Here is an 18,180-nt window from a genome sequence, read left to right on the forward strand (position 1 = left end):
TACACCCAAAACCCTCCATCTTGTTGCATGTATATTACTATATCCCAGAAACCTAAATTTTCTACATCTCTACATATTCCACCCAGTGATATAACAAGCTTATTTTTTATTTACACAGCAACAATCTCAGTGCTATCACATAATTTGGGAAGCCTTTCCCAAGGCCTCAGGTCAAATGCAGCGTGCTTTTGAGGATCATTGCCTGTCAGCACTGAAAGACTGAATTCTCTGAACCCAGGGTTCCAACACATTTTTCAAGAACTTTTACTTGTTAAAAGGACACTTGGTTGGTATATGGAACTCAGCACCCACAATGCTTTTTTTCTTACCTAATTTCTAGCTACATTGCCAGAAACTGAGGAGGTCTTGGGATATGCCCGTGATTCCAATTTAAGTCGATATATGAAACACTGGATTAATAAGAGACTTTTACCAACTTAGTCACCACTCTGTATGTAAACAGAAACATTTTCCAGTGAGTGATTTAGACTAAGTTCAAGTTTATAAGCTTGACTCCTTAATTCTGTTTCCTGAAGCAGAAATATTAATTGATCATCATTACTTACTAGGGAGGAAGTGTACCTGTAACATAGCAAGATGATCCTGTATAGAAAGTAATGCAGATGTCTCTGGGCATCAAAAACATGCAATAGTATTTTACTTCTCCCTTGGTAGGGAGTCACATAGAGCCTTGGGTACTCCAGTTCAAACCACATCACAGTTGAAGTGTCCAAAGAAAACCTAAAATTTCAAATAGAGCCACTGCTATGTAAAACAATGCCACAGGAACATTCCATGTCAAAACCACAATTTTTATAGCCAGCTGAATAGCTCTTTCAGGCAATGAGCAATCAGTTCAAATATATACCTTATTCCAACTAAAACAGAGATCCACTGTATATCTGTTCATGGAGAATACTTAGCCTAGACTCTAATCTCTAGAAATTGGCATAATTTGAAGGCACTTGAGAGAACAAACACTCAAATTACAGACGGTTAAAATAGGAAATATGCTGGATTTCTACTGGCACACTTTGTTGGACACTTCTGCAGCTATGCTGCAGTCCAAATATAAATGCTTTCTGTATTAGCTTGAAAGGCATTAAGGGTCATGTTTTCTACAGATGAACTGAGGGCTGAAGATGTAACTTGTGAAAGCAAAAAGGGATGGGAGGCCTTGAGAGTAGGCTTTCTAATCATGTGTATGGAAAGTTCTTCTGTGGGTGTACCATGATGGCTATAGGGACAGAACTGACTTTACATGGGGTAGGGGTAGAGGTTGGGTCCCTGTCTTCTGTTGATGTCTTGAGCAAGACACCTACCTAGGGGAAGCCTAATTTCCCACTAGTAAATGTGGTCACATCTTCAGTACTGTGTTGTCTCTTAAAGATTATTTCTAGCTGTCTCTTACAGTTTCCAAGGGCTGATTTCACTGTGGGTGAGCACACAACACCAGGACTATCATAGGAAAATACACCCTATATTTAGATATCCAAATGCCTTAAAACGAAGCTGTTTTGAATAGAGTCAGCAAAAGATGTAACTTTATGCACTTTAGCAGAAAACTGAAGAATCATCTCCCATCTAAAAATCCTTTACTTTCTCAAATCTTAGTCGGTGGTGTCCTTGGTCACTTTTGCCACTGGGACATATAAGAACTACAGCTTTAACTTGTCACGCTATCCTTTGCAAGACTGAAAGCAAAAGATATTTGTCCCAAGTTTTCCTTACAGACAGTGAAATTTAGAAAACCTTTTCGGTTAGCTGTTCTCAAAATAAATCAAATAATACATTAGAAATTAGAAAAAAATATTTGCTCAGAAAGCATAGGTTTTTTTTGTATTGCTTTAAATTCACTTCTCAAGCTGTACAGAAAGAGTACCTTTCTTTTGTAGATAGGATCTCTGAATATAAATATCAAGCAATACTTTTAAAACCTCATGGTTTGGGGAAATTTTGCTTAAAATTTTGGAAGGCCTTGAACTTCTCTGACTAGCACTGTCTGCAGTTTCTGGTGGAATTCCCATGGAAGGAAATAAATGTGTCCATGTCCTTTGGTTACCGGGGAGGAATTCAGGGGCTGAATTTCCTTCACATAAAACTGTGCTCCCAGTCCTCATGCCAAAACATCTACTACTAGAAAAAAAGCTGTTTCGATGGTGTTTCAGTAATTCTGGACAATTCAGGCCTCCAAATTCTGGACTCCAGAGCGATTTGAGGTTTGAAACTGGGACATTAAAGCTAAAGTAATATAAATGGAATGACACGTGTGCTTTCCAAGATCTGGAAGCCTGCTGCCCTCCAGGTCTCTAGCTTATTCAGGAAATGATCTTTTTTTATAATGTTGACATTCCCATATACAAATGAAAATCCATAGTGTTTCCCGGACCTGACACTGAAACACACACAAAAGGGAGCAGTGGGCTCAGAATGAAGTAAAGTGCTAAAGGAAACAGGAATAATAATCTTGAACTTCATTTATTGTGCTTCTTTAATCTTTGTTTGGCAATGTTTCTGTGGAAAGATGGAAGTTTAATTTTTCACACGTTTAACACCTGGTTAAACACCATGTAAATCCATGGCAGTGGCCAAATACACCTCATTAAGGAAAACTTGTGATTACTGTCCTAATGAAGTTCCAGATTTTTCTATGCACTATCGTGAATTGATTCTCTAGAAGCTTTTTCAATAAAGCATCTGTCCTGATTTCATGTGTCCAGATTAAGTGAAATACATTTTATTGAATAACCACCTCTGGCTGTGATTCTTTATATCATTTGAAAATGTGTTTCTAATATTGCTGTTTGTAGGACAGCAGAGGGCAAATGTTTTTACAAAGAAAACCAAGAATATTGACACTGTAAAAGAGAATTCTTCTTGACACCCGTCAGTATTTGGTCCTGTGGCTGACATATCCCTCCCTTTTTTGACTTGCTTTGTGTACTAACTTTCACCAGCATCTTGGAGATACTCTGGCTTCGTATCTGCTGCAAAGTGCTACAGGCCAAGTATCTTTTACCTCCCTCCTATCACCTGCAGAGGTCAGAAGTTCATTTACATAGCATTGGAGCAGCCTGCTTCTGTAACAATTGGTGAAACAAGATTATGTTAAAGAAAGCAGTGTTGATTTTATTAGAAACTAGAGAGAAGAATTAAATGAAACTAAAGTTGAACAGAGGAAACTTTCCTGTATCTGGCAGCTGCACAAAGTCTAGCTCATCAGGTTACAATCTCATAGCGATTACTGATACATTCAAGCCCACTAGAAAAATGTATCAGTGCTTATCTGACCTTTCTTCTCATAACATTGTTCACAGATCTGTTAAAACAGGAACTTCAGCTGGCAGCAGCTTCAGGGAAGAACAGTTCAGGCAGTCATGAGCAGCAGAGAAATGCTTCACCTTTTGAAGCTCCCTTCAGCTGAGAAAACTCTCCCTTGTTAGGATAACTGAAATCCAGTTTTTTTCAGTGGCAGGTTGTGTTAAATATATTTCAAGGACACAAAGCCCAAGCAACTGTTTCCCCAACTGCAGTTTGTGCCTAATTCCACCCAGTGATGAAAGTGTTCCCAAGCCTTTGTGTGAACATTCCAGCTTTTTGCTAGATGTGTTAGAATATGTTGTCTTTATGAACTGATAAAAGGGAATCTTTAGCTTAGCCCACACACACACTTGCATTTCTCTTTATGGAAGCTCCACTGATCTCTCACTGGGGAAATACCTTACTCAAAGGAGAGAAACAGAATTACTCTTTCAATACCTTTATTCAGAATTAGGCATATTGTATTTAAGTATGTCAAAGATTGCTGCTGCCATAAGGCAGGAAAATGCACAGGCTGAGGCTGGCTGATCAGTGCAGAGCTTGATGTACATGTTGCTACATTGTAGTCTTTACTACAAAATGCAAGGATACCCTGCCATCAGATTGGCATTTCTTTTAAAATTGGATTGTGATGCTTCACCGAGGGTTCAACATTCCTTGAATTTCTTTAGTTACTGACTGCAAGAAAAAAAATTGGTTGTCAGACCTAAGAGTGTAAAAGTTGGTCTCGTTAGAAATCTGTCAACTTCAGGTTCAAAAGCCTGAAGAAAAAGCAGACACCCAGAAGTGCAAATCATGGATGGGAAGTGCAAGGGCAGACAATTGCAGTGTTTCAGCATGAACAAAGCTCAAATCTGTTTGAAATTTTGCAGGATTGGAGTAAAGTTGGTGGCCTAGGAAATTCTTTAATATTGACACATGAATTAAACTGTTCAGGACAGAGAAATCCACTGTTAACACAGGGATGTGTTCATGAGATGTGTTCATGTTCATACCATTAAATCAAACTGTCACATCTAGCTCCACTCTCTTATCTACTGAAGGAGCTGTGCTGTCTTTCCAGTGCCTGGACTCAGAATTGAATTGCAGTAATCTCTTCAAAATACCTCATTTGCCACATGTGCCAATTGTGAAAGCACACAATACATAGCCAGAACTGACAGGAGATGGCAGCCATGCAGAGAAAAGTGTGACATACACAGTATTTTGAAATAGTATTTTGAATGGAGGGCCAGAAGAGACAGGGAGGAAGAGCAGGGAAGAGAAAGTATGACAGCCTTAAGATAATCAAAAGAAGGGAGAAAAGCCATAGAAACAATGATGTCAGGTGAGGAGTATGAAACTGGAAACAGGGAATAGAAACTATTCACTCTGTTTAGGATAGGATGGAAGGACTCAAAGACAGTAGAACCTGGAAAAAAAAGTCATAGGGGAGTGAGAGGGCTATGAGAGTGATCTTAGAAGTAGTGTAATAGAAAACCACTATAGAGGAAGTGCAGACAGCTACGAGAAATTAGAGACTGAGCAAACATCACTGAGTACGAGGAATGGGTAAGGAAGGGAGACTTTACTGGAGACTCAAATTAACTGTTGATGGAAAGAAAATAGAAACACAGAATGAGGAAAACATTTGGGGAAGGATAAAGAAAACAGGGATGTGAAGACATTGGTACATAGGGAAGAAGAGTAGACAGGAAAGAATATTCTAAAGCAGATAGGGAGCACAGGCAAAAATAAAGAAAAACATTTCAAACCCAAAATAAGCCAAGAAAAAACCCCAAAAAACTTCCTTGTGTTAAGCCATCAGGGTAAGAGAAAGAGATGAAGCTTTCCATTGTTGACATAATCTTTTCTTTTGAAAAAGACTGTACTGTTTGCAAATTACAGAAACAGCACAGTAACTATAGTTACCACAGTGCAAGAAGCTACAAATAAAATCCTCTTCTGGGTGTCTGTGTTAATTCCTGCAGAGATGACCTTGTGATGCCCAGCTACATCAAAGGATCAATATAAATGCACCCAAATGTATTAGAAAACTTCAATTTATCCTCCTAATCAGCTTTACATTAATACTATAATTGTAGTGACTGACACTTGCTTTGTCAAAACCTTTTCAGAGTAAACTGCTCCAGGAAACCATTCCCCAAACTTACCTGATCACACACCTGTATTAGTTGGCATGTTCATATGAGGTAACAGAGACATAAACACAACATAATCCTTGCTATGTAATGTAATCCTCAGTGTTATAGATGAAGAAATTGATTTAGAAAGGCATTTGGGGACAAAGGTATTTCATTGTAGCCTAGAGATTTAGGCAGATGTCTCTATTGCTTCCAATTATGATTTTACCATCCATTGGATTCATTGCCCCAGGAAAGTTACTTTCCATTTCAGATTAGCCAGTATATTTTGATTTCTACCTATTTCATAGAAATGCTGCAAAACTTTCCTAAATAGTAGCCTTATCTTGGAACAAGATAAGAAAATGCAACTTTTAAGTTAAGTAAGAGCAGTGTTAAAGGGAACGTTTCGACAAAGAGCTCTCTAACGTTTCTGTACATTCACTGTCTATTCAAATCTTTCAAGCTCTCTACAGGCAATAAATTAGACTGAAAGTTAAAGCTTGATGGGAGTGTACAGTTAGAAAAATATGATGTTATCTGTGAACCACTGCATTCTGAACATTGTGATCAGGCCACAAAAAATGTAGCTTGAAGCAGGTGCCAGACATTTTTGTAGAAAATCAGTGCAATTTCAGATGAGTTTAATGGAGCAGCCATCTCATGAAGCAGTTAACCAGCTGCTCACGTTCCTCTTTCATTCATCTTAACAAAATTGTTCAAATCTTCAGTTTTCTACTAATCATATGCAGAACCACACTTACAAATGGTCATGCTTTGTATTTAATCCATTTTTCCTTCAACTGTGCTAAGACATGATACTCATTGAAGGATACTTACTATGTAGGAAGCCACAAAATGGGCAGCAAACTTGCATGGTACCTAATCTGTCCAAACATGGTAATATTACCTACTAAAAGTAAGCTGCAAAATGAGAAATGGAAGAAAATTACTATGAACTGAGTGTAAGTATACTAGCTATAAATAGGATTAGAGAGAAAACAGGCTCAAATTTTTCCTTCCTCTCCTTAAGAAGCTACACTGACCTCAGTGGGTAACTGAAGGTAGAGTTCCTAACTGAAGAATCATGTCTTATTGTTATACATTCTTTCTTGGCATGGAAACCATTTATTTTTTCCCACTAGACAGTTCAGTAAACCACAATTATTCAGTTAGCAATCAAACCTTAATTAGATTACTTACATGCCAGAACAACCCCAGTCACTTGTATGAACTACATTAACTTCTAATAATTTAGAAGGAAATCACAGGCACTGAAACCAGCTCCCTCTCTCATGGATGGGAGAGCAGCTGCCTGCGAGATCATGGTCGTGCCAAGGATACTTTATGCTCTGCAGATGGTTCCCTTCCGTCTCAAGTTTGAAGATAGAGATGTGCTGAACAAGCCTTTTGTAACATTCTTGCTGAAAAGTTAATAGCCAACAACTTAAATATGAACAAAAAACAGCAGTGGAATATTCCTCTGAAATATGAAAATCTATTGATGGCCTTTTAGCAATAGCAACTAATTTGGTATTTCCTAAACAAGGACTTGATTAATGATACTTGGAAGAGATAATGTTTTTAAACGTTAGAACTGGAATGGAATTAAATCACTGCTGATTGTAGTGCATGCCTGCTCACACCAGTTATCACCCTCTGCCTGTCTGAAGATTAATACTCTGTATATATACTGTGAGGGGAGAAAGATGGAGCAAATTCCTTTTCAGCATTTTTTCAGTTTAGTAAGATACATTTTTTTGCCTGGTAGAAGAATTCTATTCCCAGCATTTTAAATAAAGTAACTCCAAGAAAGTAAGTTGAAAAAACCAGCGTTCACAATGAGTAGCACCTTTAGTCACAAAGATGGGAGCAGTGAAGGCCTGATAATGTGCAGCAGGAATTTTCTGTAGTGCCTGATGAGCAGGACCTTGTGGAGGTGTCAGACTGCATCACTGCAGCAAGCTTGGTGTACACTCCAGGTAACTGGAATCTTTAGGGATGGTGTATGAGAGTAATAAAGAGGCCTGACAGCGGGATGATCTCTCCCTGAGGAACTGAAAATAATTACCTCCTGAAGGCAGAAGTTGAATTTTAGCAGCTGTTCATACAGCTTAATTACAGGTTAATTTTTGTCTTCTTTTCTCGTGGCCACTTACAAATAAGTGGCATTAGGTAGCACCAGTGCTACCTAGGGCTTCAAAATCCAACGGGTTTAGTTTTTTTTTTGGCAATGAGAAATACACCACAATTGTGAAATGCTATTGCAGATCTTGCCAGCAGAAACAGGGAAAGAAACGTTCTTTAGCATTCTGATTAAACAACTGCCTCTGTAACCTTAATTTGTGCTTTAAATCTCCACTGGCTTTAAACAAATGGTGGTGGCATGAATGAAAGGCACAGCTGGTAGGGAGAGTGGCAGAATGGAGTGTGAGGGGACTCCTGTTTATAAAAGTTACTCCACACCACTCAAAGAGCCTGCAGGCTCCAAACCCTGAAGTCCTGCTGTTAGTACTTTATTTTACGCACTGAAGTAGTATCTTGATGGGTGTTCTCAGTGAGTTAAAATGAGATAATAGTTATGACATGAAAATAAAGTAGCCTCTGCTCCTCTGCAACATGCGGACCTAACTACTTTGGCACTGAATAGATTCAATCCGTATGTAAACAGATACAGATGGCAGGATTTCAATTCTTTGTTTGCTTCACTGGTCTTTTCCAGAATTTTTTGGGTATCCATTTCTTAACAATTATCCATCCAGTGTTGTTTCTGATGAGGGCATTGCCTCTGTCAGATCTGCCTGTGTTTTGCAAGCTTTCATCAAAATGCCAGAATTATCTCACTCTTCATTTGGGCCTTTTTCCACTCAATTTAGGCAAGATAAAGGCATCTGCATTCTCATCTGCATACATGCATACTGATTTTTTTCATTATTTCTAGCCATAAAGAATATTTTTTGGCCTAGCTTTGAAAAAAATCTATTTTCTCTAAGACCTTAGGGCAACTACAATTGTAGATATAAACTGACAGACACTAACAGGTTGTTTGGGGTTTTTTTCAAATTAAAGTACAGTAAAATGCTAAAATTGCAATATATTTTAGGTAGCCTCTTAACATTTATACATCTCATAATTTTACAAAATCTATAAATCTAGGAGCTACTAAGTCCTATGTCATTGATTTTACTCGGTAACTGTCATGTACATTCCCCTGAGATAACCATGTACTTCATCTCAGGTAAGAAAGGGGCTCTGCTTTTGAAATTTAACAATATGCAAAACAATGTTTTGTCATAGTATCTAAAAAACAGTATGGAAATCACTCCCCTTCTCCATGCCATAATATAGGATCTCCTCTCATGTTTCCAAGGTCATGAAAAGGGCTTTTGCTAATGGCCCACAAAAGCAAAAGGGATATGAGAAACATCATCCCAAATCTGTGAATAAGAACCTAACATATTTTGCATCTGTTTTACTGAGTAGGCCTCCTAAGATAGACATAAATTTTACTTTTTCTTATTAGTTGTGATCTAAGGCTGTTGATCCTACTAGCAGTCTAACTCCTAATAACTGAGTAGCAGCTGTTTCTTTAATAGTACCATTTCTTGACTCAAAGTGAAATGTTGCATCTGCTCATTTTAAAAACATTCTGGCTTTATACCTGTGGATGGCTCTTTCAAGCAGGCTGGGAGATGTGGTCACTCTGTTTAGTGCATTAATGAACTACATGCCCCGGGCTTTGAAGGCAATTGTTCAGTCATGTAGATCTCTCAGTTTTCCATTTCCAAAATAATAAAGAAATACCTGGAGAAGGCAGCAATGGGGGTTACTCCAGATTTGCACCATTTAGACAAGCTTAGATTGCATCTGGCTTTATTCTAGACTAAGTTTCCCCATATGCAGGATAGCACATGTTGGGGGGGGAGGTTCCTAAGAAGTTCCACACTTTAGAGGACAAAGTAAAAACGTCTTTTTTCTTATTTGCAATTTATGTTTGCGTCTCATTGGCAAAATCACATCTTTAAATGTTATGCAATTACATATTTCTAGTGTTTGTACTGCTGAATGTTGGGCAGAACACTCACCAAATCAGTCATCTATAAAGATACTTGGTAATCACTAAAAATCAGAATAGAACCCCCAGAGGGTGAACATGCTTCAATTTAGATTAGTATTTCATACTAAGAAGCACATTCTTGTTCTATTTTGGTTTTCAGGATGCCAAAGAACATGTTCTGGGCATGATTTGTGCTGAAAACCAGAGAAAATTCCACTTTTTCCTATGCCATAAACCTGCTAATCATTTATAGATAAGATCATTAGAGCAAACGCAAGTTAGACTGCAGGATGTAAATCTTTGTGTCCTTAGTCAAACATTTATGAAAATGTTTGTTAAAACTCTGCAATAAATAACATAATCAAGTCTAGCAATGTGTCCTCATTTTCCTTAATTTTTCCTCTTGATAAAGGCCAGTGAAAAGAAAGGTTAATTAAAAGTCTGTCATTTATAGAACTGCTTTCCAAACAATGCTTCTCACAGAAAATATTCCATAAAGATGATTTTGTGATAATTATGTAAAAGTCAACTTGTTCAGAGCTCCCGGCAATTATTGCTCCCAATTCGAGGAACAACAAAAATGGTTGAGTAGCTAGAGAAGCTTTTGTATGAAAAACTTGGCAGTTTTTGCACAAGTTATATATATATATATACACACACATATATATGCATGCATACACATGCACAAATACAGGCAAGAAGGAGGGATGTCCAGCATTTGTGGGTTTGGCCCATGTTGGAAATAGAAATCTCCTGTTTAATTTATTGTGAGTACCAGCCTAAATTTTTGAAAGTGGCAAATTAGCTGCATTCAAGACACTAAGAAGATTTTGATTTTCAGATCCAAGTTCAGTTTGCAAATTAAATTATCAGAGACACCTCTTCAAAGTGCAAGCATAATACATCTGAATCAGGTACTAAAAATGAGGTGTGTGACTGAAAGTTCTGGTGCATAAAGACCAGATTTTTGACAGAGAGTAGAAGACAAGTTGTACATTGCCTACACTTTGATACCATAGAGATTTAACAAAATATCATTTAATTTTATGAATGGAAACCCAATTTTCATCCAAAATCCAGCTAAAAGGAAAATCTAACTATAAAAAGTCTTCTACCAGAAGCTCTTGCTTCATTTAAAGCTGTTCTTAAAAACAAAAAAGATTTTCTGGAAGATCTCTAGATAAAGAAAAAAGTAGTTTCAAACAACTAGCAAATATACAGTTGTCTTTTCTATTAAGTCTTGTTTGATACACTTTATTTCCATTAAACAAAATTATACTCTGTCTTCTTATTTCCATTCAGCAGCCAAAATCAAAACATAATGAGGGCATACAAATCAAATAATATACAACAAATTTCTGTTCTTTAGTGAGAGGAAGCCAGGCTATTCTCTAGGCTACAATATTCGTGACAGCATGTGGTGTGAAGGGCCAGCCCTATCTGCTGCTGCAAAGTAAAATGCTATTAAGAGAAGTTTGGAACAAAGAGAAACATTCGGTGTCCTTCTCCAAATACAGTAGAATTAGTGTAGCAGTCAAAGTTAATTTTCACATGGTCCCTGTGTAAAAATCGTGTGCATTCTGGAGGATTAAAGCCAAATTCTGATCTCACTGATGTCAGATGAGATACCCCAGTGACGAATGTGGTTCTTGGCTTCCCAAGCAGCCGTCAGACTCAAATGTGTTTCCAATAAGATGGAGACTCAGTAAGGGCCAGGTGCTCTATTAGTTTAAATTGTTAGAGTAGCAGGAGTTGTGTTGAAGGTTAGGAGATGGAAAATGTTTTAAGCCTCCCCTAGATGCCTGCTCCAGGTCCAGAAATCCAGTTGCTGCAGCCCAGCATTTGTACTGGCTGAGCTTCTGACTGAGGCTTAAGTTATAAGCCTTCTATGTAACAGCAATAAAGCAAACACTTGATGTTGTTTATTTGCAAGAGAACTCTGTTTCAGATGTTTAACATCTCACTTATTTTGGTTTGTGACAGAATTCTACTTGTTTCCCTCTAAGTAATTATTTTCTTTGTATTTTTGAAAGTACTCTTGTACCTCCTATTTAAATAAATCTTTAGTTCAAAGGTAGCTGATATTCATTAAATGTAGTACTGAATGACATACTTAGTGCAAGCCTAACACAAAAACTGTGACTGGGTAATAATTCTGTAGTAGAAAAAAAATGTTGTGTTACAAGGTGAAAATTAAATGAAGCTTCACAAGGCCAGGTCTGAGTAATTTCAGACCATGGAGCAGTAAACAGGCTGGCAAGCAGTGATGTGATCTGCTGTTGCATTGATGGCTATCCTGATGGAGACACCCTGGTCACAACTTGTAATCCTTCCACAAGCACTTCTGGCAGCGGTGCAGCACCCCAAGGACCCCTGTTGGGTTGTCTGCAACACTGTTGCATGTCTGCTCTTTTTCCAGAATAGAGAAGGCACTCACCAATATGTGGACTTCAGGATGCACGGCGCAGGCAGAGCAGAGTGGAGGTTTTCTGCTTGGACAGCACCTGCAGCAGTGCTCAGCACCCCCCCTCCCTCAGCTGTCCTCCCTGGACAGCCAGGCTGTGCACATAAGTGACACTGTGGCCCTATGCTGTTCCTCTTGGCTTCATGAATCCTGCACATTTTCAAGATTGTGATTCTCTACCCAGAAGAAAGAGGCTGGGGAGAAAGCTGCAAGTATACCCTTAGGCAACACAGATTAAGAATATCTCAGTTACCACTAAGGTCTCTTTTTCTTTGAAAGCTTATCCATGTATTCACACAGTGTGTGACTGCAGGCAGTACCTCCAGGATACTGCTGTGTAGCTGGAGTAGTGCCCTGGAGTCCTTTAAATGAATCAAGACAGAAGGACTCTCTTTTTCATCACAGAGCAGTCTTGTGCCTAAAAGTATCTGTATTTGTGTAGTGTTGCTACAGAGAGGGTGAATGGAGTCCAGATGGCAGCTTTGCAATTTGCAGAGATGAAAACACCCTACAGAGAGGTCACTAGTACCATCTGAGCTGTAATGGAGCTTCAGATCATACTGTGCTGCCCTGCCTTACTGATGCTTAACAGGTTTTAACATCATCTGTAACCCACTAAGACAGTCTCAGTGCAGAGATAATGGACCCTTTACAAGCCTTGAAACACAAATTTCAAAAGACAAGAAGAATTCTGTGGTTTTCATCCTTTCCAGATCATTTTAAAAATACATGGATTATATAGAGCATGCAAGAGTACTTTTGGCAGAAAAAACCCCATAGATTAATTTTTCAACTAGCATGGAAACTGGACTTTTTCTCAGCAAGACACCCAGGAGAAGTCTCGAGCATGACTTTTTCAGGAAAAAAAATGCTATTTTCACTGAGATGAAGGAGGGAGCTCCATGCTGACCTGTCAGGGGCAGATTCAGCTCCTCCAAGGACTAGGACTGTTACCTGGCAGAGACCGTCACTAACACATCAGTGAATTCTGCTGTAGGGGAGCAAGACAGGCCAGAGCAGCACCTTACTGCGAGAACTGTTTTACTTACTATAAAGATCCACTGACTACTGCTTGCCTGGCTGATTGCTCTGCTGGTCAGCCCCAGTTAAGCACGGACTGGGTAGTTTCATGGCAGAAATGTACCCAACAGAACATGAGATCAAACCGGCATTGTAGGGGTATATAAATACACGCCTTTCAAATACTGTCAGCTAAAGCACTTGCCATGTGAGGTGCTCGTGTGCTCTGCATGTGAGAACTAACTAACCTCAGTGCCATCACAAGAGGTGCTGCTGTTCAAGAGTGCCCATACTGGACCTGAAATGAGAAGGTCTGGTAGCAAGAACAGGACCAGGATAAGCCACACCTGTAATAGGAGAGGAAAAGGAGTGTGAATGTTCTGACTACAAGTTTTGGAAACAGTGCAGCAGCCCTGCTCCTGCAGCAGGGAGGAAGATACCATGTGTCTGGGCCTCACATTGTGCATGTAAAACCAGACAACTGCTTGAAAAAGAGAAGGAAAATAACAATCACACTTGCATGACAAATTACCAGAGCCCACCACATTGGCACATGCATTGCCTCTCTTTTGTATTCTACTTATATTTTTGCGTGTTTTTACTTAAAAGTAACTACTTTTAAATGGTTCTGTATCAGGAAGGAGAAATTAGTTCCCTTCCAAAACAGTTAGCTCTTATACCAGAAAGTAAAAAGATGGGGAAAAGCAAACGGTGTCTGTATATATCTATATCTATATCTATATCTATATCTATATCTCTTTTCAGGAAGGCTTAGTAACCTTTTCCAGTCCACGAATGCTAACTCTAAAAGCACGTAGACATGTATTTTGCATGCACTCTATCAATGTCCCAAATCCCAGTTCAATATATACACTATAAGACTGTTTTCTTCCCTTTGCTGCTGAACATAGACAAAGTAGGAAATAATTTCATTTTTTTTCACACGATGCTTTTCACACATTTTGAAAATCCTAGGAACCAACAGTCCATTCATTGAACTAACTTCATGCCCCCTTTTTAAATTGAAAAATAAAAAAGTAATTCCCTGCTCATTATGATCTCTTTTCTGAATGAACCAATTTTTAGATAGGGCTCACAGTGGGTATTCATGAAATTAAACAAAGAAATTCAAATTTCTTTATTTCTATATATCAAGGGGCCAGTTAGGGGCAGGGAAAATAAAAAATCAGAAGAAGAAGAATAAAAATGAGACATCATTAATTAATCTTAGTAAAATTCTGTTTGCTTTGGGAACAGAATTTCTATTATAATATCTTAGGAACACTTGTGTTTATATTTTTTATTACATGTGTATGTGAACATTCTTGTACACTGCTGTACACTTTGCAGTTTGTCTAATCTCTTACTTGAATATAAATGCTAATTAATTATTTGAAAACAAGTTAAAGTATTATTATTTCATGATTGCATACAACTGTTGAAATGGGTTTGTTTTCAGTACAACTTGGTACTCTGTAAGTGGAAGGCGTAACTATTTGGTCTTTGAAACCAAGCACCTGAAAATTACCAAAAAAGGGTAAAGCCTTGTGAGCTACACTGTTACCAACTTTCATTGAAAGACGCTATATAGAATAGTATCTTTTCCCTCTGGAAAAAGGTAGCTCAGTTATAACTTGGGAGGAAATAAAACCTAAATCAGAAGGAAAACATCTACCCGGACAAATCTTTTTACTCACTATGTGATTTTCACACATGTTATGAAATGGACAAATTTACTTACCCTTCCTGGAGGAACTGGTATGAAGTAAGAAAAGCTAATATATCATATCATATCATAGCATATCATATCACATCACATCAATCTCATATCACACCCAAGAAATGGCTCTTCTAGAAAGCACCAGACGTGCTGAATGGTATTACAGAGGTTAGGGTGGCAAGGATTTCAGAACTAGTCGAGGCTGAAAAACGAGTGCATCTGGAGAAGTCAGCTATAGGTTTCCAGATGGCTGAAAAAAAAAGAGACTAGAATAAGAACTGGTGTCCTTGTAAGAGGCGTCAAATAAACTAATCAATCACAAACCTCGTAAAGTTCAAGTTTAGGTTGGAGAAGGTGTTTAGTTCAGGTCTGAGTTTCACTTTATTGAAATTATTAAACTATAAACTTCAGAATTTACTCTTGGGCTTTCTCAAAATCACAGAAACTACTGTATGTCAAGATAAACATGTGCTCTTTCTTGGTGAAAAACAGTTGTCCATTTGTCTGGCTGATGTGACTAAGGTCAAAGGAGTTCAACACCTGCTTTAGAAAAACATAGTTACCACATTTTTCTACAACAGGTGCTGAGTTCATCTAACTTTGGTCACGTCAGAAAGACAACTGTTTTCAGCACTATCTGATGGAGAAGTAACCTCTGGTGTGTTTATTAGCAGTATCTGTACTCTGGTTGCATCTTTGCATTCTTCTGGAAATGAACAGTTAATGGATTTGGTGAGACAACTGAAAGTCTTCAAAGGGATGTCTTTTGGCCTAAAACCTCTGTGTTGCTTCAGGATGGGTAAATGAGGCCGAGGGGTGTCTGTACACACACTTGTGGAAAAGGGTTCCTAGAACTGATGTAGAAGCTGGGCTGCCATATGGAACAACAAAAGGTGCATCTCAGTTTTGTAGCATGATGCTCTAACCCACAGTGGCACAGCACTGTAAATTGCCTAGTCCTATTAAAAAAAAGTCATAAAAATGACAAAAAATGTTGCAAATAAGACCACTAGATTATAGTTAAGCACTGTTAAAACCGAATAGCTCAAGTACAACTTCATAAACACTTCAACTGGTGCTCTTAAGTTTCCAGATATATTTACTGTACTCCTCTAAAGTACATTAGAGAAAAAATGTTTTTTGTTATCTGGGACTATTTGGAATCTTTAGCAGTTCACCTAATACATCATAATATCTGTCATAGACTTTCCTAAAACACCAGGGAAAATGCGTACCTCAGGAGAGGAATAAATCTCTTAAAAGGTATTAGTGTAATTAAGTAGGTCACCCTGTAGAGGTGAAGCGCCTGTTACTATTGGTGGATTTTAGTCCTGATTCAGCAGAGTTATTGAGCAAGGTCCACTAAAATTTGTAGGCAAATATATGTGCAGTAAATGCAAGTTCTTTCCTGAGACAGGGTCCTACATGGCTATTACACTGGTTCTGGGGTATTCTGCCTTTTCCTTCCTGGTGGAAAGCCAGCCTTACAGCAGGTGACAGAGATAGGTGTCCAAACACAAGTTATACCTGTGTGTTTCAAGTTTATTGCTCTTCTCCTGAGTCGTCTCGGTATAAATACTGTCCGAAACACACATGCTTGAGAGTAGAGTTCAAACCCTTGTATATCCTGTGACAAATCTGCAACAAAGCAGAGCAATGAGTTCAATATTTACAAGCCTGTGAGTGTTCACAGAGAATCACAGAGAAGGGTTGAGTTTGGAGGGGGCCTTTGACAGCTGTTGCATCCAGCCCTCCCTGCTCAGAACAGGGTCAACTAAAGCAGGTTGCTCAGGGCATGTCCCGTGGGGTTTTCAGTTATCTCCAAGGATACAGACTTGACAATTTGCCTTGACAACCTGTTCCCATGTTACACCAGCCTTACAGTGAAAAAAAAGCCCTTTTTCTTATGTTTGAATGGAATTTCCTGTATTTAGATATGTGTCTTGTCCTTTCACTGGACACCACTGAGAAGCCTGGCTCTGTCTTCTTCGCTCTCTACCATCATATAGTTACACACACTGAGAGAATCCCTCCAAGCCATTTCTTCCCCAGGCTGAACAATCCCAGCCCTCTCAGCCTCTCTGCATATGTCACAGTCAGGAAATAAGATTAGGCTCCTGCTGTCCTGTGCAAGGCTGAGACTGTTTGCCTGAGGGACCTTGCCCTGGAAGCAGGCATCTGCACTGCTGAGAAAGGTTTAACTGAAAGCTTCTGGCATGCAGAGACAGGACCTAAGGGGAAACAGGTAATTTTTTTCCAAGGAATGCTAATTTAGAGTATGGACTAAGTCATCCTGGAAGAGGGATTCTAGGAGTGGCCACCTGAGGCAGAATGTATGATCTGACTTTTATGGTATAATCTTATTGTGCTGGTTTTTTTAAATGAAAGACGAACTCCATGAAAGATGATGAATGAGTAAGTTCCACATTGTGGGAGAGCACTGGAAGATTGAATTGGCTTTCACATACTTTACTGAAGAGTGAAATGTTGCTTGCAAAGTCCGTTTCTGAAGCATTTCATTTCAGTACAAGCTTTGGAAACAAAGACTGGATAAAGAGAAGCAAGGTTCATGCAGCACATAAAGCACTGACCATCAAAACAGCTGGCATGTGTACTGCTATTTTAGCTGCTAGATTCAAGAGTCCATAGGGTACTTGCTGCTCTGACTCTGACAGCCCTTTGCATGATTCTTGCAGGCTCTTAACATGTCTCCTGTCTCTGACGTTCCTTGGTCAGGTCTTCCCTGGCCAGTTAAAAATCTAATTTTGCTACTTTTCATTGCTAAATCTGTCTTATATTGGGAAGTTTTGAAAACAGTGATGTAATCTGTCTCTGTGATTGCAGCTGAAATTAATTTGCCTGCCTGATATTACACTACAATGTTGTTTAAGTTCACAATGGGATGTAAAGTATGTTTCCTTTACCTTTCTGTTTTCTGGATCTGCATGGACATGGCAGGGAAACTGATGTTTCTGATGTCCCTGTAGATAAGACTAGCCTAACATAAAAGATGTATCCCAAAGGACTGAACAAACAAACGGAACAGTCAGAGGAGCTGACAGACCAGCTGTCACTGCACACAGAAGCCAGTGAAGGAGAAGGTATGTTGTGAACTCTTCACTGGGCTGCAAAATTCTCATAGCTGTTCAGGCAAGGAAGTTCTTTCCCTTTTTTTTTGATCTTAAAGATTAAATCATAACCACTCAAATGCAAGCATTTTATAATTTAGTCATTCTAGAAATGGCTGAAGAACACTTTTGCAGTCATGCAGGACGTACAGACAGTCATACAGACAATCCTTGCTAAGCATGCAGGTGTTTCAACTTCCTGCTTTCCCAGCCCCTGAGACCCTGTTCAGGTAGGAGAATAGATACTCCCATGAGCTGAGTTGCCTCTTTGCCAGGCATTTGCAAGGGCTTTGTGTACTGAAGGTGCTCCAGTCCCACGAGGGATTTCGCATGGTTGCATGTTGCAG

General features: G+C 38.9%; 1 long non-coding RNA gene across 3 annotated transcripts in view; it reads right to left on the minus strand.

The window, feature by feature from the left end:
• Positions 1 to 1,367: 1,367 nt before the first annotated feature.
• Positions 1,368 to 18,180, minus strand: part of LOC104684370 — a 68,059-nt gene continuing 51,246 nt past the window's right edge. For all 3 annotated transcript variants that reach the window (XR_005604129.1, XR_005604130.1, XR_002043740.3), the window contains 4 exons: positions 16,233 to 16,343; positions 14,727 to 14,955; positions 13,234 to 13,332; positions 1,368 to 3,999 (listed from right to left, as the gene is read on the minus strand). This is a non-coding gene — a long non-coding RNA (uncharacterized LOC104684370). The remainder of the gene's footprint in view (positions 4,000 to 13,233; positions 13,333 to 14,726; positions 14,956 to 16,232; positions 16,344 to 18,180) is intronic.

The sequence above is a fragment of the Corvus cornix genome, chromosome 3, assembly GCF_000738735.6.
Source record: "Corvus cornix cornix isolate S_Up_H32 chromosome 3, ASM73873v5, whole genome shotgun sequence".
NCBI lineage: Eukaryota > Metazoa > Chordata > Aves > Passeriformes > Corvidae > Corvus > Corvus cornix.